Source organism: Hemitrygon akajei, chromosome 2 (genome assembly GCF_048418815.1).
Source record: "Hemitrygon akajei chromosome 2, sHemAka1.3, whole genome shotgun sequence".
NCBI lineage: Eukaryota > Metazoa > Chordata > Chondrichthyes > Myliobatiformes > Dasyatidae > Hemitrygon > Hemitrygon akajei.
This window is the reverse complement of record NC_133125.1, coordinates 101,957,446-101,977,911: the sequence shown is the minus strand read 5'-3', so window position 1 is coordinate 101,977,911 and position 20,466 is coordinate 101,957,446.

Genomic DNA, 20,466 nt, shown 5'->3' with positions numbered 1-20,466 from the left:
GTGGGCTGGTTGAGGGATTGCATCATCCCAACCTGATTGACATCTGAGACCCCGAGAGTAAGGATAAAAGAGGGTCTGGGGAACAACCCCTTTAGACGCACCAGGAGAAACGCTAGAAATCCCATGACAGTGTTTAATAGCGACAGCCAGTGGGGGCCCGCGTGCGTCCTTTTCCATTTGCCTAGGAATTGGCGGGCCTTACCACGGAAGAACGGCTTAGCTAAAGAAGAGGCCACCAATGAAATTTTGAAGGATCGACATCATAAAAAGGAAAAGCTGGCAAGTTCTAAAATCTCTCTCTCTCTCCAACAATTGAAAACCCAGCGGTCCCCAAAGGCTGAAGCCTGTATGAAGCCTGCATGAACTGAGTGACTTTTATATTTCCATCGGACAATACATTATCCCCTAGACAACGATAGAGCTATTTCTTATTGATCATTATTATACCCGCACTTTTAGATTTAGTATTGACGACGTATATTATCTGTATGTTTGCATTGATATTATTTTTGTGTATTTTTACCAATAAATACTGTTTAAAATAGTACCATCAGACTTCAACGGACCTCTCTATCTTTGCTGGTAAGTTACCCAGTTACGGGGTTCGTAACATTACGTCCAAAGTCTAATCATACATGGCCAGTAAATTTTTTGTCCCCATTATGTTCATATCAAGGAACGTGTGATTCATTTTGCTCAGTGGAAAGGCATGTTCGAATTTAAAAGTTGCAAATTCCACTTCGTTGAAGATTTCAGCTCCGAGGTTCTGAAGGAACAAGTGGCGTATAAGCCTCTGATGTCAGAATTTTTTCGAATGGGTCTCAAACCATCTCTGCTTTTCCCTGTTCAACTGAGAATCGTTCTTTCTGATATTTCCCATTGTCTCTTCAAGACATTAAATGAAGCTCAAAAATTTTTCAACTAGCAAACGTCCTCTGCTACAGCCTATTTTGGGTTCCATTTTTTTTTTGGTTTTTACTTAAATTTTTAAGCTATTTTCCAGCTTATTGATCGGGTCAGTTAGAATGTGAGGATTCACTTTTTTGGTTTATACTGTAGGTATTTTTAGTATTTTTAGATTAACTTTTCTGTTCCCTTTTTGGGATTCTGCTTTTTTTATTTTTTGAAATTATTTAGTAGATGTTTTGGTATTTGATCTCTTTTTTCTTGAACAGAGATACGTTTGCTCTCTTTTTTGTACATTTTAAGATGTCGTTCTGCTTTCTTCTTCCCATAGGAGCTTATGTTCTTGCTGCTTCATTATCAATTGTTTCTGCATGGGTTCTCTTTTCTGATTTGTATTGTAGGTATTTTTAGTATTTCTAGATTAACTTTTCTGTTCCCTTTTGGGATTCTGCTTTTCCTTTTATTTTTTGAAATTATTTAGTACATGTTTGGTGTTCGATTTCACTTTTTTGAACAGTGTTACATTTGCTCTCTTTTTTTTACATTTTAAGATGTCGTCCTGCTTTCTTCTTCCCATAAGATCTTATTTTCCTGCTGCGTCACTTTCAATTGTTTATGCGGGAAAATAATCAACAACATGAACTGGTGCTTGCATTCTCTTTTTTTCTGAAACACTAGTATCTTAGTACTCTGTTCCATGATTTAAACCTTTTTTAAAAAATAGCGGTAGTTTTTTCCTCTTGCTTTTTTTTGATAATTTTCATCATATATTTTTTGGATTATGGGTAGCTTTTCTTTAAAAACATATTTTTTGGGCTGCCATCAGGAGAGATGGGGATAGATTTAGCTTTAGCATATCTCTTGGCAATCTCTGGCTTTTTTCCGGGTCTTTTTGAGTGGGGGAGGGGATTTCTTTCTTTATTAGATTTTTTCACCTGAGCTACTTCGAAACTATTAAAATGTCCGATATGTCATAACTTCCGGTTCCTCTTTGAACCTTTTTTCCTCTTCCGAGTTCATGAGTTTCTACTCTGGTTAACCCTAAACGTACCATATTACTGGCTTTATCATGATGGATAAGATTATTAATTTTGTTTTGTGGAATACAAACGGTTTAAATCATCCAATTTAATGGAAAAAAGTTTCAAGGTATTACGCAGAATGAATGCCAATATTATTTTTGCACAGGAAACTCATGTGAGAAAAGGGGATAATCAGTGTTTTTTTCAGGTTTTGGAAAAGCCAACAATACCATTCAAATTCCCAGGTTAAAGTGAGAGGCGTTTTTATTTTTATAGATTCATCTATTTCATTTATTCATTATGAAACAATTTTGGATTTGAATGGTAGATTTTTGGTATTCACTGGCCTACTCCGTAATAAAAAAGTGGTTATGGTTAATGTTTATGCTCCGAATATTGATTATTCTGAATTTTTAAACACTTATTCACATCCCTTCCCAACTTAAATGACTATATGTTGATAATGGGAGGAGATTTTAATTGCTGTTTAAATCCTCTAATGGATAGAACTTTCGAATAAATCCGCTACCTTTATTAATTCCTTTATGCTTGATTTTGGAATTTCAGAAATTTGGAGGTTTCTACATCCAAAGGAAAAAGAGTTTTCATTCTTTTCTCATGTTTATCATAGTTATTCTGGAATTGACTACTTTTTTATTGACTCTCGTCTAATTCCCTCTGTTAATGACTGTAATTATGATTCCATTGTCATCACTGACCATGTGCCCCTGAAACTCTATTAAACTAATGGATACGCCTTCCAGTTTTGGACAATGACAATTCAATTCTGTATTGCTACATGACTCGGACTTTGTGAATTTCATTAAGGAACAGATTGATTTTTTTCTTTTCAACGAAATTTACGGATGAAATTTCCAGTGGGGTTTTATGGGATACTTTTAAAACATACTTCCTGGGCAGATTATCTCATATTCTGCTAGACTGAAAAAATGAATTAATATAGAGATTTGTATGTTGGTTGATAAGATTAAAGCAATTGACAAGATATACTCTATTGCTCCTAGTTAGGAACTTTATAAAAAAAACAGTCGAACTTCAAATGGAGCATAGTTTACTTTTAACATCCTCAATTGAAAATCAATTAATTAAGTCGAGGAGTTAATTTTATATACATGGTGATAAATCTGGTAAACTATTGGCTAGTCAATTGAAATCTGCTTCGGTTAAATGTCAGCTTATTAAAATTCGTAAACGAGATGGAAATATGATGGTTGATCACGATGAGATACACAAATCTTTTCAAGAATTTTATACCTGGGGCGGCACGTGATGACATAGGATCGAGACGTTGGGAATCCAGCTCCCTCGTAAAAAGTAATGAAATAGGGTTTAAATGAAGAAGAGTTAACAAATACCTACTAGAAACTATTTATAAGCAACTCAGGATTATTTTTAGATATGGCTCCTAAACCGAAACAGAAGAAAGCTACTACTTCGAAGACTGCGCAAATCGGCGGGGAAAAAGACCTAACCGTATTGGCGAAGCCTCGGACTCAAGTTGGATCTCCTCCCGGCGAAGTGCATGGCACTTCTGATGATGCGGGACAGGAAGTTGCGGCAATGTTGGCAGTCTCTAAGAAGAAACGGCAAGAACAATGCATGTGCGAAGAAACAAGCATGCATGAACAGATATTAACAAAACTACAAATCCCAACTACGGCTGGAAGTGAATCGGAAGTGGAATCAAATTCTCTGGGAAACACAGATGAAGAAGAAGAGGAAAAGAAGGAGATTAAAGGAGACATATGAGATATCCTGATATATATGATGAATTAATTAAAAGCTATAAGAACAGATATAAGAAGGATGCAGATTACACTCGATAATGTGGTGGAAAAACAAAAGAAGATGGATAATAAAGTTAAAGAGATGGAAGTAAAATTGGAAGAAAACACTGAAAGAATAGATAAGATAGAAGACAATAATCTTGCCTGGACAATAGAAAGAAAACGGATGTTGGAAAAAATAGATGCGCTTGAAAACTCTAGTAGACGAAATAATATTAAAATTGTTGGTGTTATAGAAGGTACAGAGGGAGAAAATCCAATAAAATTTTTCCAAGAATGGATTCCGAAAATTTTGGAAATGAAAGAAGGAAGTCAAGTAATTGAAATTGAAAGAGCACACAGAGCTTTAAGACCAAAACCTCAACAAGATCAAAATTCAAGATCAATTTTGATAAAATGTTTAAGGTACCAAGATAAAGAAATGATCTTGAAGGCAGCTACTCAAGGTGCTAAAAAGAGAAATGGGCCATTGATCATAGAAGGGAAAAGAGTTTTTTTTTTAATCCAGACATAAGTTACGATCTTCAGAAGACGCGGAAGGAATGTAATCCAGTGAAAAAATCTTTATGGGAAAAGGATTATAAATTTTTATTGAGCTACCCAGCAAAATTGATCATTTTCCTGGATAACGAAGAAAGAAGATTTTTCGTTGACGACCGGAAAGCGGAGAAATTTGTACAAGGACTACCTGATATCCACGAGGAGGAGTAAAGAATTATAGAAATGAAGTGGACTAATTATGAAGACTGAAATAAGGTTGGACTTGATGGACATTTATAAGGAATGAGAAAAAAATAGTTGAGGAGTATTAATTGGGAGTAGAAACATTAATTATTTACTTTTTTTTCTTCACTAATATATTTTCTTTCTTTTTTTTTGCGGGGGAGCTGGAGGAGCTCCTGATCAATGGCTGCGAGTTTCACGTATACAATCATGGCGATTGCCATGACCCGTAAAATGGGGGGGGGTTAATGTTGTGTTTCTTTTTATTTGCAACATTAATGGGGGGGGGGTATTTTGTTTTTTTTTCTTATATATTAGTTACCTTTCTTCTATTTTTTTTCTTTTCTGCCTGGATGGTTGGGGAGAGACTCATAGCAACATGGAGAATTTTAAAGAGTTCCCAAGGTATTATGAATGATTAATTTACTTAATTTTTAAAGTTTTAATGTTAATGGACTTAATGGAACTGTGAAAAGAAAAAGAGTTTTAATATATATTAAGAAAATGAAGGGAGATATAGCTTTTCTACAAGAAACACATTTAACAGAAACAGAACATAAGAAATTAAAGAGAGATTGGGTTGGAAATCTCATTGCAGCTTCATTTAATTCAAAATCGAGAGGAGTTGCAATTTTGGTTAATAAAACTTTACCAATTAAAATACAAAATGTAGTAATTGATTCTGTGGGGAGATATGTGATTATACATTGTCAAATTTTTTCAGAATTATGGACTCTTATGAACATTTATGCGCCAAATGAAAATGATGCAAAATTCATACAAGAAGTTTTTTTGAACTTGGCTGATGCACATGATAAAATATTAATAGGTGGAGATTTTAATTTTTGTTTAGATCCAGTTTTGGATAGGTCAACTAAAGTTGCTACCAAATCAAAAGTAATATAACTAACTTTATCATTAATGAAAGATTTAAACCTGATTGATATATGGAGAAAAATTAATCCAAGAGAAAGAGACTATTCATTTTATTCAAATAGACATAAAACTTACTCAAGGATTGATTTTTTTTAATCAAAAAATATTCAGGTTAAAGTGAAAAGTGTGGAATATAAAGCAAGAATACTGTCAGATCATTCCCCCTTGATAATGACAATGATAATAATGGATAAGGAGGAATCGATCTATAGATGGAGATTTAATTCAATTTTATTAAAACGTCAAGATTTTTGTGATTTTATGAAAAAACAGATTCTTTTTTTTCGATACAAATTTACATTCAGTTGAGGATAAAATTGTATTATGGGAAGCGATGAAAGCATATTTAAGGGATCAGATTATAAGTTATACATCTAAAATTAAGAAGGAATACATGGCAGAAATAGATCAATTGGAAAAAGATATCATAAAGTTAGAAAAAGAATCTCAAAGATATATGACAGAAGAAAAACGAAGACAACTTGTTAATAAAAAATTACAATATAATACACTCCAGACATATCGTACAGAAAAAGTATTTATGAGAACTAAACAGAAATATTATGAATTAGGTGAAAGATCACATAAGATTCTTGCTTTGCAGCTGAAAACAGAACAGGCTTCTAAAACAACAAATGCAATTAGAACAAGTGCAAATAAGGTTACTTATAAACCTTTAGAAATTAATGAAACTTTAAAAAAAATTTATACTGAACTATATCAATCAGAATCACAAAATAGGATTGCTGAGATAGATAAATTTTTATCACAAATAACCCTTCCAAAATTAAATTTGGAAGAACAGAAAGGATTAGATATGCCCTTTACATTAAAAGAGGTTGAAGAAGCTTTAGGATCACTTCAGAGTAATAAATCCCCAGGAGAAGATGGTTTTCCTCCTGAATTTTATAAAAAATTTAAAGATTTATTAATTCCTCCTTTTATGGAATTAATATATCAAGTGGAAAGAATGCATAAACTCCCACAATCTTTTTTAACAGCGATCATAACTGTTTTGCCAAAAAAAGATAGAGATCCTTTAAAACCAACATCATATAGGCCTATTTCTTTGTTGAATACAGATTATAAAATAATAGCAAAAATTTTACCTAATAGAATATCTAAATATTTACCAAAATTAATACATATGGATCAAACAGGTTTTATTAAAAACAGACAATCAATGGATAATATAACCCGGTTACTTAGTATAATTCATTTGGCACAAAAAAGAGAGGAAATAAGTGTGGCAATTGCTTTGGATGCAGAAAAAGCATTTGATAGATTGGAATGGGATTTTTTATTTAAGGTATTGGAAAAATATGAGTTAGGAAAATCTTTTATACAATGGATTAAAACCTTAAATACTAATCCTCAAGCTAAAGTAGTTACAAATGGTCAGATTTCAACACCATTTTGCTTAACGAGGTCAACTAGACAAGGCTGCCCATTATCACCTGCTTTATTTGTATTGGCAATAGAACCATTAGCTGAATTAATTAGAACAGATTCAGACATTGGGGGCTTTAGAGTTAATCAAGAAGAATATAAGATTAATTTATTTGCTGATGATGTTTTGATTTATTTAACAAACCCATTGCAATCTTTGCAAAAACTATCTTTTAGATTGGAAGAATATAGGAAAGTATCAGGGTATAAAGTAAATTGGGATAAAAGTGAAATTTTACCCCTTACCAAAGGAAATTATAATCAATGTCAATTAGTAACTCAATTTCGATCGTCAATAAATGGGATAAAATATTTAGGTGTTAGAGTTGATAATGATGTAAAAAATTTATATAAACAAAATTATTTGCCATTATTAAAAAACAGAGGATCTTGATAAATGGATGATGTTACCAATAACATTAATAGGTAGAGTTAATGCTGTAAAAATGAATATATTTCCTAGATTGCAATATTTATTCCAAACTTTACCAATACAATTGCCTCAGAAGTTTTTTCAAGAACTGAATAAATATGTAAGGAAATTTCTTTGGAAAGGAAAGATGTCAAGAATATCATTGGAAAAATTGACATGTAAATTTGATTTAGGAGGGTTACAACTTCCAAATTTTAAAAATTATTATAAAGCAAATCAACTTAGATTTATTGCGTCTTTTTTTGATGAAGAAAAACCGGCATGGATTAGAATAGAATTAGATAAGATAGGAGAAAACATACCAGAAGATTTTATATATAAATGGGAATCCAAATGGATACGGGAAAAAAAAGAATCTCCTATATTAAGACACTTGATTGATTTATGGAATAAGGTAAATATGGATGATGAGATAAAGAAATCTTTATTAGCAAAAAGAACTTTAATTCAAAATAGGCTTATTCCTTTTACAATGGATAATAAACTTTTACATAATTGGTTCCAAAAGGGGATTAAATATATAGGTGATTGTTTTGAAGGAGGAATATTGATGTCATTTGATCAATTAAAAAATAAATATAAAATATCAAATAACACTCTTTTCTGTTATTTTCAATTAAAGGCTTATTTACGAGAAAAGCTGGGTCAAACAATGTTGATGCCAAAACCTAGTGAAATAGAAATATTAATTCAAAAAGGAAAAATTAAAAAATTTACATCCTGTATGTATAATTTGATTCAAAAACAGACAATTAAATCAGGAATTCATAAATCAAGACAAAAACATGAATCTGATTTGAATATTAAAATTGATGGGAAAAGCTGGTCAAGATTATGTTCTGATAGTATGATAAATACAATAAATGTTAGACTTAGATTAGTACAATATAATTTTTTACATCAATTATATATAACACCACAGAAAATAAATAGATTAAATTCAAATATGTCTGACCAATGTTTTCGATGTAATCAAGAAATTGGTACTTTTTTACATTCTACTTGGTCTTGTTTTAAAATTCAATCATTTTGGATAAATCTAAGACTTCTATTGGAACAAATTACTGGAGTACAACTCCCACATAGACCAATATTATTTTTATTAGGAGGCATTGAAGGGACAATACCGAAACTTAAATTGAATAAGTATCAGTATAAGTATTGAATAAGTATTGCATTGGCAGTAGCCAAAAAAATTATCACAGTTACTTGGAAATCTGATTTATATTTAACTATGGATAATTGGAATAATGAAATATATAGTTGTATTCCACTTGAAAAAATTACATACAATCTAAGAAATGAATATGATATATTTTTGAAAATTTGGCTCCCATACCTACAAAAGATAGGATTAAATACATAGGTCCTTTGAAGATAAAATTTATAAAGAAATTGGGGAAAGTAAAAATAAATATTAAGATTATTTTGAACTCCATGGAGCATGTGGGTTGCCTTCGATATCCAGGCAATCTTTCTCTTCTTTCTTTCTTTTTTTCCTTTCTTTAGACAAGGGTTAAGGGGGGAGGGTTAATATTATTTTTTCTCTTTCTTACTATTTTATCATTCTTTGTAATTTTCTAAAAATTCAATAAATAAATAAATAAATAAATAAATAAATAGATGGATAAATGGATAAATAAATAAATAAAAAGAATTTTATACCTCCTTATATCAATCAGAATCTCCTGATGACCCCACTATAATGCATGAATTCTTAAGGAAATTGAATGTTCTGAAATTATCACCTAATGAACATTTAGTATTAGATGCTCCTATTATGGAACAAGAAATAAAAGATGCTATTTCTTCAATGAATTCAGGTAAAGCACCTGGCCCAGATGGCTATACAGTAGAATTTTTAAAATCTTTCTCTACTATACTTTCTCCCTGGCTATGTAAAATCTTTAAGGATGCATTATTTATAGGTAAATTACCACAATCTTTTTATGGTGCCTCTATTTCCTTAATTCTTATAAAAGATAAAGATCCCACTGAATGCGCATCATATAGGCCTGTATCCTTATTGAATGTAGATACTAAGATTTTTTCGAAAATAGTGGCAACCAGTTTGGAGAATGTATTGCCTCGAAATATTTTGGTTGATCAGATCAGATTTATTAAAAACCGCTATTCATCCTTTAATATCAGGAGATTCATGAATATTGTTTATACTCCCTCATCTAGAACTCCAGAATGTGTCATCTCATTGGATGCTGAGAAAATGTTTGATAGAGTTGAATGCCATACTTATTTAGTACGATTGAGAGTTTTAATTTTAGCCCCAATTTATATCTTGGGTTAAATTGATATATTATGCCCCTACGGCTTCAGTACTTACCAACAGTATAAAATCTCCTTTTTTCAGTTGTTTCTTGGCACTAGGCACGGTTGTCCTCTTAGCTCATTGTTATTTGATATTGCCCTGGAACCATTAGCTATTGCTATTCGTGACTCACCTTCTATATTTGACATTTCCCACGGAAATGTGATACACAAGTTATCATTATACTCAGATGATTTGCTATTATATATTTCGAATCCTGAGAAATCCATTCCTGCTGTTATACTTTGCTCGCTCAGTTTAATAACTTTTCTGGTTACAAACTGTATCTTAATAAGAGGGAACCTTTCCCTTTAAATATGCAAGTTCCAAATTATAAACGTTTACCATTTAGATTGGTTACAGATTATTTTACTTAACTAGGTGTTAAGATTACTAAAAAATATAAGGATTTATTTAACATCAATTTTTTACCTTTAATAGAACAGGTCAAACTAAATGGCTTACTAAATGGTCCTTACTGTCTATGTCATTGACTGGTCAAATTAATGCTATTAAAATGATGATTTTACCTTAATTTTTGTATCTTTTCCAGGTGGTACCAATCTTTATTCCTAAATCCTGTTTTGATACTATTGATTCTAAAATTTTGTCATATATATGGCAGAATAAAAATCCTAGGCTAAGTAAAAAAGACTTGCAGAAATCCAAAAAGAACGGTGGCTTGGCACTGCCGAATTTAAGATTTTATTATTGGGCAATTAATATTCGATATTTAATATTTTGTACACAAGATGTGGATATTAATGTCAGTCCACAATGGGTTAATCTTGAATGTAATTCTGCACAAGGATTTTCTTTGATTTCCATCCTAGGGACCTGGCTTCCATTGGGTTTTTTTTTTTCAAATTGAATAAAGAAATAGTTAACCCAATAATTAAACATACATTTCGAATATGGTTTCAGTTTCATAAATTTTTTGGCTTGAATAAATTTATTTTATCAAGTCCTATTATATCTAATTTTTTCTTTCAACCCTCCATCATGGATCAAGTCTTTTTGGTTTGGAAAACGAAAGGTATTATATGTTTTTGTGATTTATTTTTGGATAACTGTTTCATGTCTTTTGAACAGTTGTCTAATAAATATAGTTTGCCCAGATCTAATTTTTTTAGATATTTACAGATCAGAGATTTTTTTTAATATGATGTTACCTAATTTTCTGATTTCATATCCAACTGACTTCATGGAAAAAAAATTAGGCTTAAACCCTTATGAAAAAATGTTTAATGGCAACCATTCATGATATGATTATGAATGTACAGCCAGATATATCCGATAAAATTTAAAATGAATGGGAGAAGGAATTTGAACTTTCTTTACCTGTAGAGAAATGGGAGAAAATTTTTCAATTAGTTAATTTTTCTGTTTGTGCTAAACATACATTGATTCAATTTAAAGTGGTACATAGGGCTCATATGTCTAAAGAAGAATTAGCTCGTTTTTACTCTCATATAAATCCAATTTGTGAAAGATGTCACTCTGAGGTAGCCTCGCTGACTCATATGTTTTGGTCTTGTCCTCTTTTGGAAAAATTTTGGAAAGATATTTTTGATACATTCTCTACAGTTTTGCACATTGATTTATAACCTCACCCTATTACTGCAATTTTTGGCTTACCAATGATTGATCTGCCCTCTGCAGCTCGGCAGATGATTACATTGGCTACTTTAATGGCTAAAAGATCTATTTTATTGAATTGGAAATAGATGAATCCTCCAACTACACCTCAATGGTTTTCTCAAAACATATCCTGTTTAAATTTAGAAAAAAAATTAGAAGTGGTACCTTTGATCCCTCGGTTAAATTTGAAGTAACTTGGAGGCCTTTTATTCAATACTTTCACAGAATGTAATTTGACCTTTTCTGATTCCTTTATATTATTCATTAATTTGAGTAAAGGAGCTGAGTTGATGACACTGATGTTTTTTTAATGTAATAGAATAGCCCAAATTTGTTAGTTTAGTTTTAGTTGTGTTTAGTTTAGTTTATTTTGTTCTTGATTTTTCAATTTGGGTTTTTTTTCCATTTTTTTTGCATCTTGTTTATATCAAGGGTTTGGGAGGTCTATTATATTGGTATTACCTATAGTTTTTACTCATGTGTTAATTACCCACAATGTAATCTCACTCCCTTTCTACTATTATAACCGCTATGTATCTGTTTTTTTAAAAATTCAATAAAACGATTGAAAAAGAATAAGACCGGATGTACCTGTTCCGACTTACTTAATAAGAGAACTTTAGATTTTTTTTTATCCTGATACACGATAACCACGCACACCCTCCCATATACTTTAAATCATCTCTGGATTACTTATAATACCTAATACAATGTAAATGCTATGTAAAATAGTTGTTATACTGCATTGTTTAGGGAATACTGACAAGAAAAAATAAGGTCTATACGTGCTTGAACAACAAGCGCTGGAAGAGCACTTCCGGGTTTTCTCGATTCACAGTTGGTTGAATTCGCGGATGCGGAACTCACGGATAAGGAGGGTCAACTGTACTTCCCGCTGCCTATGTAAAGCAGCCAGCATAATCAAAGGCCCTACCCACCCCAGATATTCTTCTCCCCTCTCCTATTGGGCAGAAGATCCAAAAGCTTGAAAGCACGTGCCTCCAGACTCAAAGACAGCTTCTATCCCACTGTCATCAGACTCTTGAAAAGCTCTCTTGCATGGCAAGATGGACTCTTGGCATCATAATCGACCTTGTTATGATCTTTCACTTTATTGTTTACCTGCACTGCTTGCTGTTACTGCTTTACTTTTCCCAGGTCAATGCACTGTGTAATGATTTGATCTGTTTTAAGAGTATGCAAGACAAGCTTTTCACTGTATCTAGGTATATGCTACAATAATAAACCAATACCAATACCAATACCAACACCAATAACCCTTTGTGGATGTTCCAAAACTGATTACAGTAGAGCTACTAACTGAAATGTGACTGACACATTGGCTCATAGTTTAGACCCTTGGAAGCAACTTTATTCTCATTATGACTTTATTTAAATATTTTGTCATGGGCTCAGCAGGGCAGACACAGGAGGATATTTATTCTACTGTGAATTTTAAAACCAACCATCTCAGACTCAGAATGAGGTTATGCCATTTAATACTGAAATTAGGACACATATTTTCTTTCAAAGTTCAAAAAAGTTCAAAGTAAATGCTATTATCAAAGTACATGCATGTCACCATATACAACTGCAAGATACATTATCTTGTGGGCATACTCAGCAAATCTATAGAATAGAAACTATAACAGGATTAATGAAAGATCAATCACAGTGCAGAAGACAACAAACAGTGCAAATGCAAATTTAAATAAATAGCAATAAATAACAAGAACATGAGATAATGAGATAAAGTGTCAGATCATTGGTTGTGGGGACATTTTAATGATGGGGCAAGTTGAGTGAAACTATCCCCTCTGGTTCAAGAGCCTGATGGTTGAGGGGTAGTAACTATTCTTGAACCTGGTGGTGCAAATCCTGAGGCTCTTGTATCTTTTACTGGATAACAGCAGGAAGGATCAGAATCAGGTTTAATATCATCAGCATATGTCGTGAAATTTGTTAACTTTACAGCCGCGGTACAACACAATACATAATAAGAGAGAGAAAGAAGAAAAGCTATGAATTACAGTATATATATATATATATATATATATATAAATTAAATAAGTAGTGCAGAAAAATAGGAATAAAAAAGTAGTGAGGTGGTGTTCATGGGTTCAATGGCCTTTCAGAGGAGAGCATGACCTCAGTGGAGAGGATCTTTGATGATGAATGATGCTTTCCTACGACAGCATTTCCTGTGGATGTGCTCAATGGTTGCGAGGTCTTTACCCATGATGTACAAGTTTGAATACATCACCTTTTGTAGGATTTTCCGTTCAAAGGCATTGGTGTCATGAGCCCTTCGGGCCTGTGCAGCAACCCGTAGAGCGTTGTGCTCCAAGGCTTCTAGAGCATACGTATTTGTTAATTGTCTTGTCTAGAGTTGTTAAACATCTGTGTTTATTTTGACTAACATGGGTTTTCCATGTTCTGTGATTATTTAGAGCGGACTAATAAGCGCTTATGTCGGGGTCTTTGTTTTGAGAATGATTCGTCTCACTGTGACATTTGGTCAGGCCAACAATGTTCTGTTGTAATTCTTATGTAAAAACTTGCTTCCGTCTCTAAATGAGAGTCTGTCGTTCCTCCACACCTGGGATCAGTCATTGCCAGTGCACACCGTCGCAAAGAGTGATAAATCTTTGGGATGCTGTATCCCAGGTACATTCATGATTTCATTCAAAACAAATATTGTTGGATTTCAGGATATTTAGAGAACCAAGGGATGGTGGGATAGGGTAGGAAATGGCATTTGAGGTTGACGATCTACCATGATGTTGTTGGATAGTAGCGTAGGCTCAATAGGCTGAATGGCAATCTTAGAGCAGTATATACATAAGAACATAAGAGATAGGAGCAGGAGTAGGCCAATCGGCCCCTCAAGCCTGCTCCGCCATTCAACAAGATCATGGCTGATCCAATCTTAACTCTAGTTTTCACCGAATCCCACAAGGCAACAGTGCCAACCAACAGGGCACCATGCCGCCCATTTTATTTTATTATTCATCCCGCCCAAACCCATGTGATCACCCGGGGAAAAAATCTGGAAAATTCCTCTCCGACCCATCCAGGCTATTGAAAACTGGTCTAGGAGATCACATGGCTGATCTAAACCTAGGCTCATGTCCACTTACCTGCTCGCTCACCGTATCCCCTAATACCATTTTTATCCAGGAAAATATCTATCTCCGTTTTGAATTTATTGAGTGTAGTAGCTTCCACAGCTCTCTGGGGCAGCAAATTCCACAGCCCCACTACCCTCTGAGTGAAGAAATTTCTCCGCATCTCAGTCCTGGAACGGCATCCCCTTATTTTAAGATTATGCCCCCTAGTCCTAGTTTCACCCATCATTGGGAACATTCTCCCCGCATCCACCCGATCAAGCCACTTCACAATCTTATATGTTTCAATAAGATCGCCTCTCATTCTTTGGAACTCCAACGAGTAGAGTCCCAATCTACTCAACCTCTCATCATACATCAACCCACCCATCCCCGGAATTAACCTAGTGAACCTTCTCTGCACTGCCTCCTGCTTTGATAATAAATTTACTTTGAAATTTCACCTTTGTTGTGACAATGGTTTGAAAAGACAATCAGTCATAGCACAATACAGCATGGATACACATCCTTCAGACCAACAAGAAAATGCCAAACTCATGGTTCACCTAGCTAGTCCCAAACTCCTGAGTTCACCACATATTCCTCCAAGTCCTTCCCCTCCATGTACGTTTTGCTTAGTTTGATCCTTTTCTGCATAATGATGGAGGTCATCAACCAGTAAAATTATAAAAGCAGAAATGCTGAAAGCACTCAGCATGTCAAGCAACAAGAAAGTTAATATTTCAGATCAAACTTCACCAGAAATCCAACTCTATTTCTCTTTCCGCAGATGCTGCCTGACCTGTTAAGTGTTTCTCTCATTTTCTGTTTTTATTTAAATTTGCAACAAGTGCAATTTTTATGCGTTTCAATCTGTAAATTTAAAGCAGGTCTAAAGCCATGGTTTGTGGTGACCCACTTTCTGCGCAGGCGAACCAGCTCACAAGTAGCCAGCGCGCGGGGGGAGACTTTAGTAATGCACCTCTGATGTCATTTCCGCCCGGAGAGGACGGGCGCGAGGGATTGAATGCCAGCGCCACGAAGTTTGAATAAACTAGTCTCGAAACGACTTACCAACTGCGTGTCATTATTTCAGCTCTGTGTGTAGCACATCGCTACATTGGTGACCCCGACGGTCCAAACGGGATTTGGACCAAAGATGACCGACTCTTCATCTGTTCACGCAGTTTCGCTAAAACTGCCGACTTTCTGGACACTGCGACCACGCGTGTGGTTTAGCCAAGCAGAAGCCCAGTTCCAGATTCGGCAGATCTCTTCTGATTCCACGCGTTACTATCACGTGGTGAGCGCCCTTGACCAGGAGATGGCCGCCCAGGTTGCGGATTTCATACAGTCGCCCCTGGAAGAAGGCAAATATGAAGCATTCAAAGCGCTGCTCATTGGGACCTTTGGCCTCTCATGGCATGAGCGGGGTGCCCGCCTGCTTCACCTGGACGGTTTGGGAGGCAGACTGCCATCAGCATTGATGAACGAGATGCTGGCCCTGGCTGACAGACATAAGCCCTGCCTCATGTTCGAGCAAGTGTTCCTAGAGCAACTGCCCGAGGACATACATCTGCTGCTGGCCGACGCAGATTTCAGCGACCCCCGGAAGGTGGCAGCCCGGGCAGACATGCAGTGGAAAGCCAAGAGGGAGAGCGTAGCATCCGTCGGTCAGATTACCAGGCCACACGCCCAACAGCGGACCAGACCAGGCCCGGCAGGAGGGCGCACACAACGCAGAGGCAGGAGTGAGGATGCCAGTGAACAGTGGTGTTTCTACCACCAGCGGTGGGGCAAAAAAGCCCGCCGTTGTCGCCCGCCCTGCGAGGGCCAGGGTCAGGGCCAGCTGCCGCTAATGACTATGGCGGCTGGCCACCAGGATAGTCTCTTGTACATCTGGGACAAACGGTCGGGACGCCGCTTCTTGGTCGACGCCGGAGTGGAAATCAGCGTCTTGCCCCCGACGGAGTATGACACTCACAACAGGAAGCCAGGACCCACTCTGAGGGCCGCAGACGGCAGCACGATACAGACTTATGGCACCCGCACAGTGCAGCTGCAGATCAGCGCCAGCCGGTTCACGTGGGACTTCACACTGGCCGCCCTGGCCCAACCACTCAAGTGTGACAGTGGGAAAGTGTGTATGGAACCAGAGGAAATAGCAGAAGTACTTAATGAATACTTTACTTCAGTATTCACTATGGAAAAGGATCTTGGTGATTGTAGTGTCAACTTACAGCAGACTGAAAAGCTTGAGCATGTAGATATTAAGAAAGAGGATGTGTTGGAAAGCATCAAGTTGGGTAAGTTACCGGGACCAGATGAGATGTATCCCAGGCTACTGTAGGAAGTGAGGGAGGAGATTGCTGAGCCTCTGGCGATGATCAATATGGACGAGAGAGGTTCCAGAGGATTGGAGGGTTGCGGATGTTGTTCCTTTAGTCAAGAAAGGGAGTAGAGATAGACCAGTGGTTGGTAAGTTGATGGAGAAGATCCTGAGAGGCAGGATTTATGAACATTTGGGGTGGTATAATATGATTGGGAATAGTCAGCATGGCTTTGTCAAGGGCAGGTCATGCCTTACGAGCCTGATTGAATTTTTTGAGGATGTAACTAAACATATTGATGAAGGAAGAGCAGTAGATGTAGTGTATATGGATTTCAACAAGTCATTTGAAAAAGTACACCATGCAAGGCTTATTGAGAGAGTAAGGTGGTATGGGATCCAAGGGGATATTGCTTTGTAGATCCAGAACCGGCTTGCCCACAGAATGCAAAGAGTGGTCATATTCTGCATGGAAGTCGGTGACTGGTGGTGTGCCTCAGGGATCTGTTCTGGGACCCTTACTCTTCATGATTTTGATAAATGACCTGGATGAGGAAGTGGAGGGATGGGTTAGTAAGTTTGCTGATGACACAAAGGTTGGAGGTGTTGTGGATAGTGTGGAGGGCTGTCAGAGGTTACAGCGGGACATTGATAGGATGCAAAACTGGGCTGAGAAGTGGCAGATGGATTCAACCCAGATAAGTGTGAAGTGGTTCATTTTGGTAGGTCAAGTATGATGGCAGAATATAGTATTAATGGTAAGACTCTTGGCAGTGTGGAGGATCAGAGGGATCTTGGGGTTCGAGTCCATAGGACGCTCAAAGCAGCTGCACAGGTTGACTCTGTGCTTAAGAAGGCGTATGGTATATTAGCCTTCATCAATCATGGAATTGAACTTGGGAGCAAAGAGGTAATGTTGCACCTATATAGGACCCTGGTCAGACCCCACTTGGAGTACTGTGTTCAGTTCTGTTCGCCTCACTACAGGAAGGATGTGGAAGCCACAAAACGGGTGCAGAGGAGATTTGCAAGAATGTTGCCTGAGTTCGGGAGCATGACTTATGAGAATAGGTTGAGTGAACTCAACCTTTTCTCCTTGGAGTGACAGAGGATGAGAGGTGACCTGATAGAGGTGTATAAGATGATGAGAGGCATTGATCTTGTGGATAGTCAGAAGCTTTTTCCCAGGGCTGAAATGGTTGCTACAAGAGGACACAGGTTTAAAGTGCTGCGGAGTAGGTACAGTGGAGATGTCAGTGATAAGTTTTTTATGCAGAGAGTGGTGAGTGCGTGGAATGGGCTGTTGGCAACGGTGGTGGAGGCAGATACAATAGGGTCTTTTAAGAGACTTTTGGATAGGTACATGGAGTTTAGAAAAATAGAGGGCTATGGGTCGAAGGTCCTGTATTGTGCTGTAGGTTTTCTCTGTTTCTAGAATTCATGAGTTAATGATGAAATGTGGAATGTTTAAGGGGAGTGTGAGGGAGAACTTCTTATCTCAGAGGGTGTAAAGATTTTGGAATGAGCTTCAGGTGGATGTTGTGGCTGTGAGTTAGATTTTAAAATTTAGGAGAAATTTGGATAGGTACAGTCCATGGATGGGAGGGCGGCATGGAGGGCTGTGTTCTGGGTGCAGGTCAACGGGACTAGGAAGATTAACAATTTGGCATGGAATGGATGGGTCAGTTTCTGTGCCATAGTGTTCTAATTCAAATAGGCGAGGATTTTGCTGGGCAGCCTGCAAGTGTCACCATGCTTCCAGCATCAACATAGCATTCCCACAAATTACTGACCCTAAGCCATGTGTCTTTGGGATGTGGGGGGAAATCGGAGTATCTGGAGGAAACCCACAGGGAGAATGGACATTCTCCTTACAGACAACAGAGGGATTTTAACCCCAATCTTATAGCTGGCTGCTGTAAAGCATTCTGCACTGGGGCAGGAGTCTGCACTGCAGATGCTCATCATGACTCTGGGCTGCAGATACTGGAATATGGACCAACCAACAATCTGCTGGAGGAGCTCAGCAGGGAAAACAGCATCTGTGGGGTTAAAGGAATTGTTCATGTTTTGGGTCAAAGTCGTCCTCCATTAGGATTTCAAATAGTCTCCATTACTTGTAAAGTGATTGAAAATGAAAAACATTCTTATTTTCTGTAATTAGTGACAGGAACATAATGGTAATTAAAATTAATAAATTAATCGTAATTGAATTGAATTGACTTTATTTCTTACATTTTTCACATACATGAGGAGTTAAAATCTTTATGTTACATCTCCATCTAAATGTGCAATGTGCAATCATAGTAATTTATAATAATTTATAATAAGTAGAACAGTCAGTGTAATATAGAGTACTGTTACATACCCCGTGGGTATTTTGTGACTGTTACATGACCATGATGCAATTGAGTCTCTGCTGGGCATGATGTAATGGTCTTGTGATGGTGGAGTGATGTAATTTTCCCGCTAGTGAGAGGTCATGTGATGGCCTGTTTCAACGGGTATAAAAGGAGAAAACCTTGCTGTGACGCAGGTCAGTTCCTGGCTTGATTCGTCAGTGACTCCGTTATGCTGCCTGTTCGTCTCATGACGCAGTTTTGTTTTAAATTGGAGTTTTACTTTCTATTGCAAGTTGCGCTGGCAGATTTTAAAACTACTGCCAGTTTTGATTCCTACCTTTGTAGTCCAGTTGGTGAGTGAAGAATTTATTGAAGTACGGAAAACCCAAAGGATCGAGAAAAGTTGGTGTTGTCGGTGGTAAAACAGGTTCGAACTTATTTAATCTTCATTTGGAAGGAATTAGTAACCTGAATCCGAGATAGTCCCTGCTAAAAGAACAGAAAGAGCTGGAGCAGGGTTTTGCCAAGGAAAGGTCAGTGCCTTTAAGCTGTTTTATTTCCTTCATCATAAATCCTTTGGGCAAGACATATTTCGGCTGGGATCAGCAGTAACGTCACGTCGTTGAGAAATTCTTTACTTCAGGAAAGCCTCTTCTAATTGACTGTAAATCATTTGGACTTTTGCATTTACCGCTTTTTAAGAACTCTGTGCTCGCATTTATCGCTTTAAGAACTGTGTTCTCATTTATCGCTTTAAGAACTGTTCGAGTTGCTGTATAGCAGTTAATTCTGGTTAAGTTAGTCATTTGCTTATTTTTGGTTTTTTATTAAGCAGTGTTTAATAAGTGTTTTATTTGTTTATAAAAACCTGTCCCAATTCTATATTCATTGTTGCCGTATCGTAACAGTACACACAAATCACCGTGAGTTAATCAGTCTGATGGCCTGGTGGAAAAAGCTGTCCCGGAGCCTGCTGGTCCTGGCTTTTATGCTGCGGTACAATTTCCCAGATGGTAGCAGCTGGAATAGATTGTGGTTGGGGTGACTTGGGTCCCCAATAATCCTACAAGCCCTTTCTACACACTTGTCCTTGTAAATGTCCTGAATCATGGGAAGTTCACAACTACAGATGCGCTGGGCTGTCCGCACCACTCTGCAGAGTCCTGCGATTAAGGGAAGTACAGTTCCCATACCAGGCAGTGATGCAGCCAATCAGGATGCTCTCAATTATACCCCTCTAGAAAGTTATTAGATTTGGGCACCCATACAAAGCTTCCTCAACTGTCTGAGGTGAAAGAGGCACTGTTGTGACTTTTTCACCACACAGCCGGTGTGTACAGACCATGTGAGGTTCTCAGTGATGTGGATGCCGAGAAACTTAAAGATGTTCACGCTCTCCAACCCAAATCTATTGATGTCAATAGGAGTTAGCCTGTCCACAGCT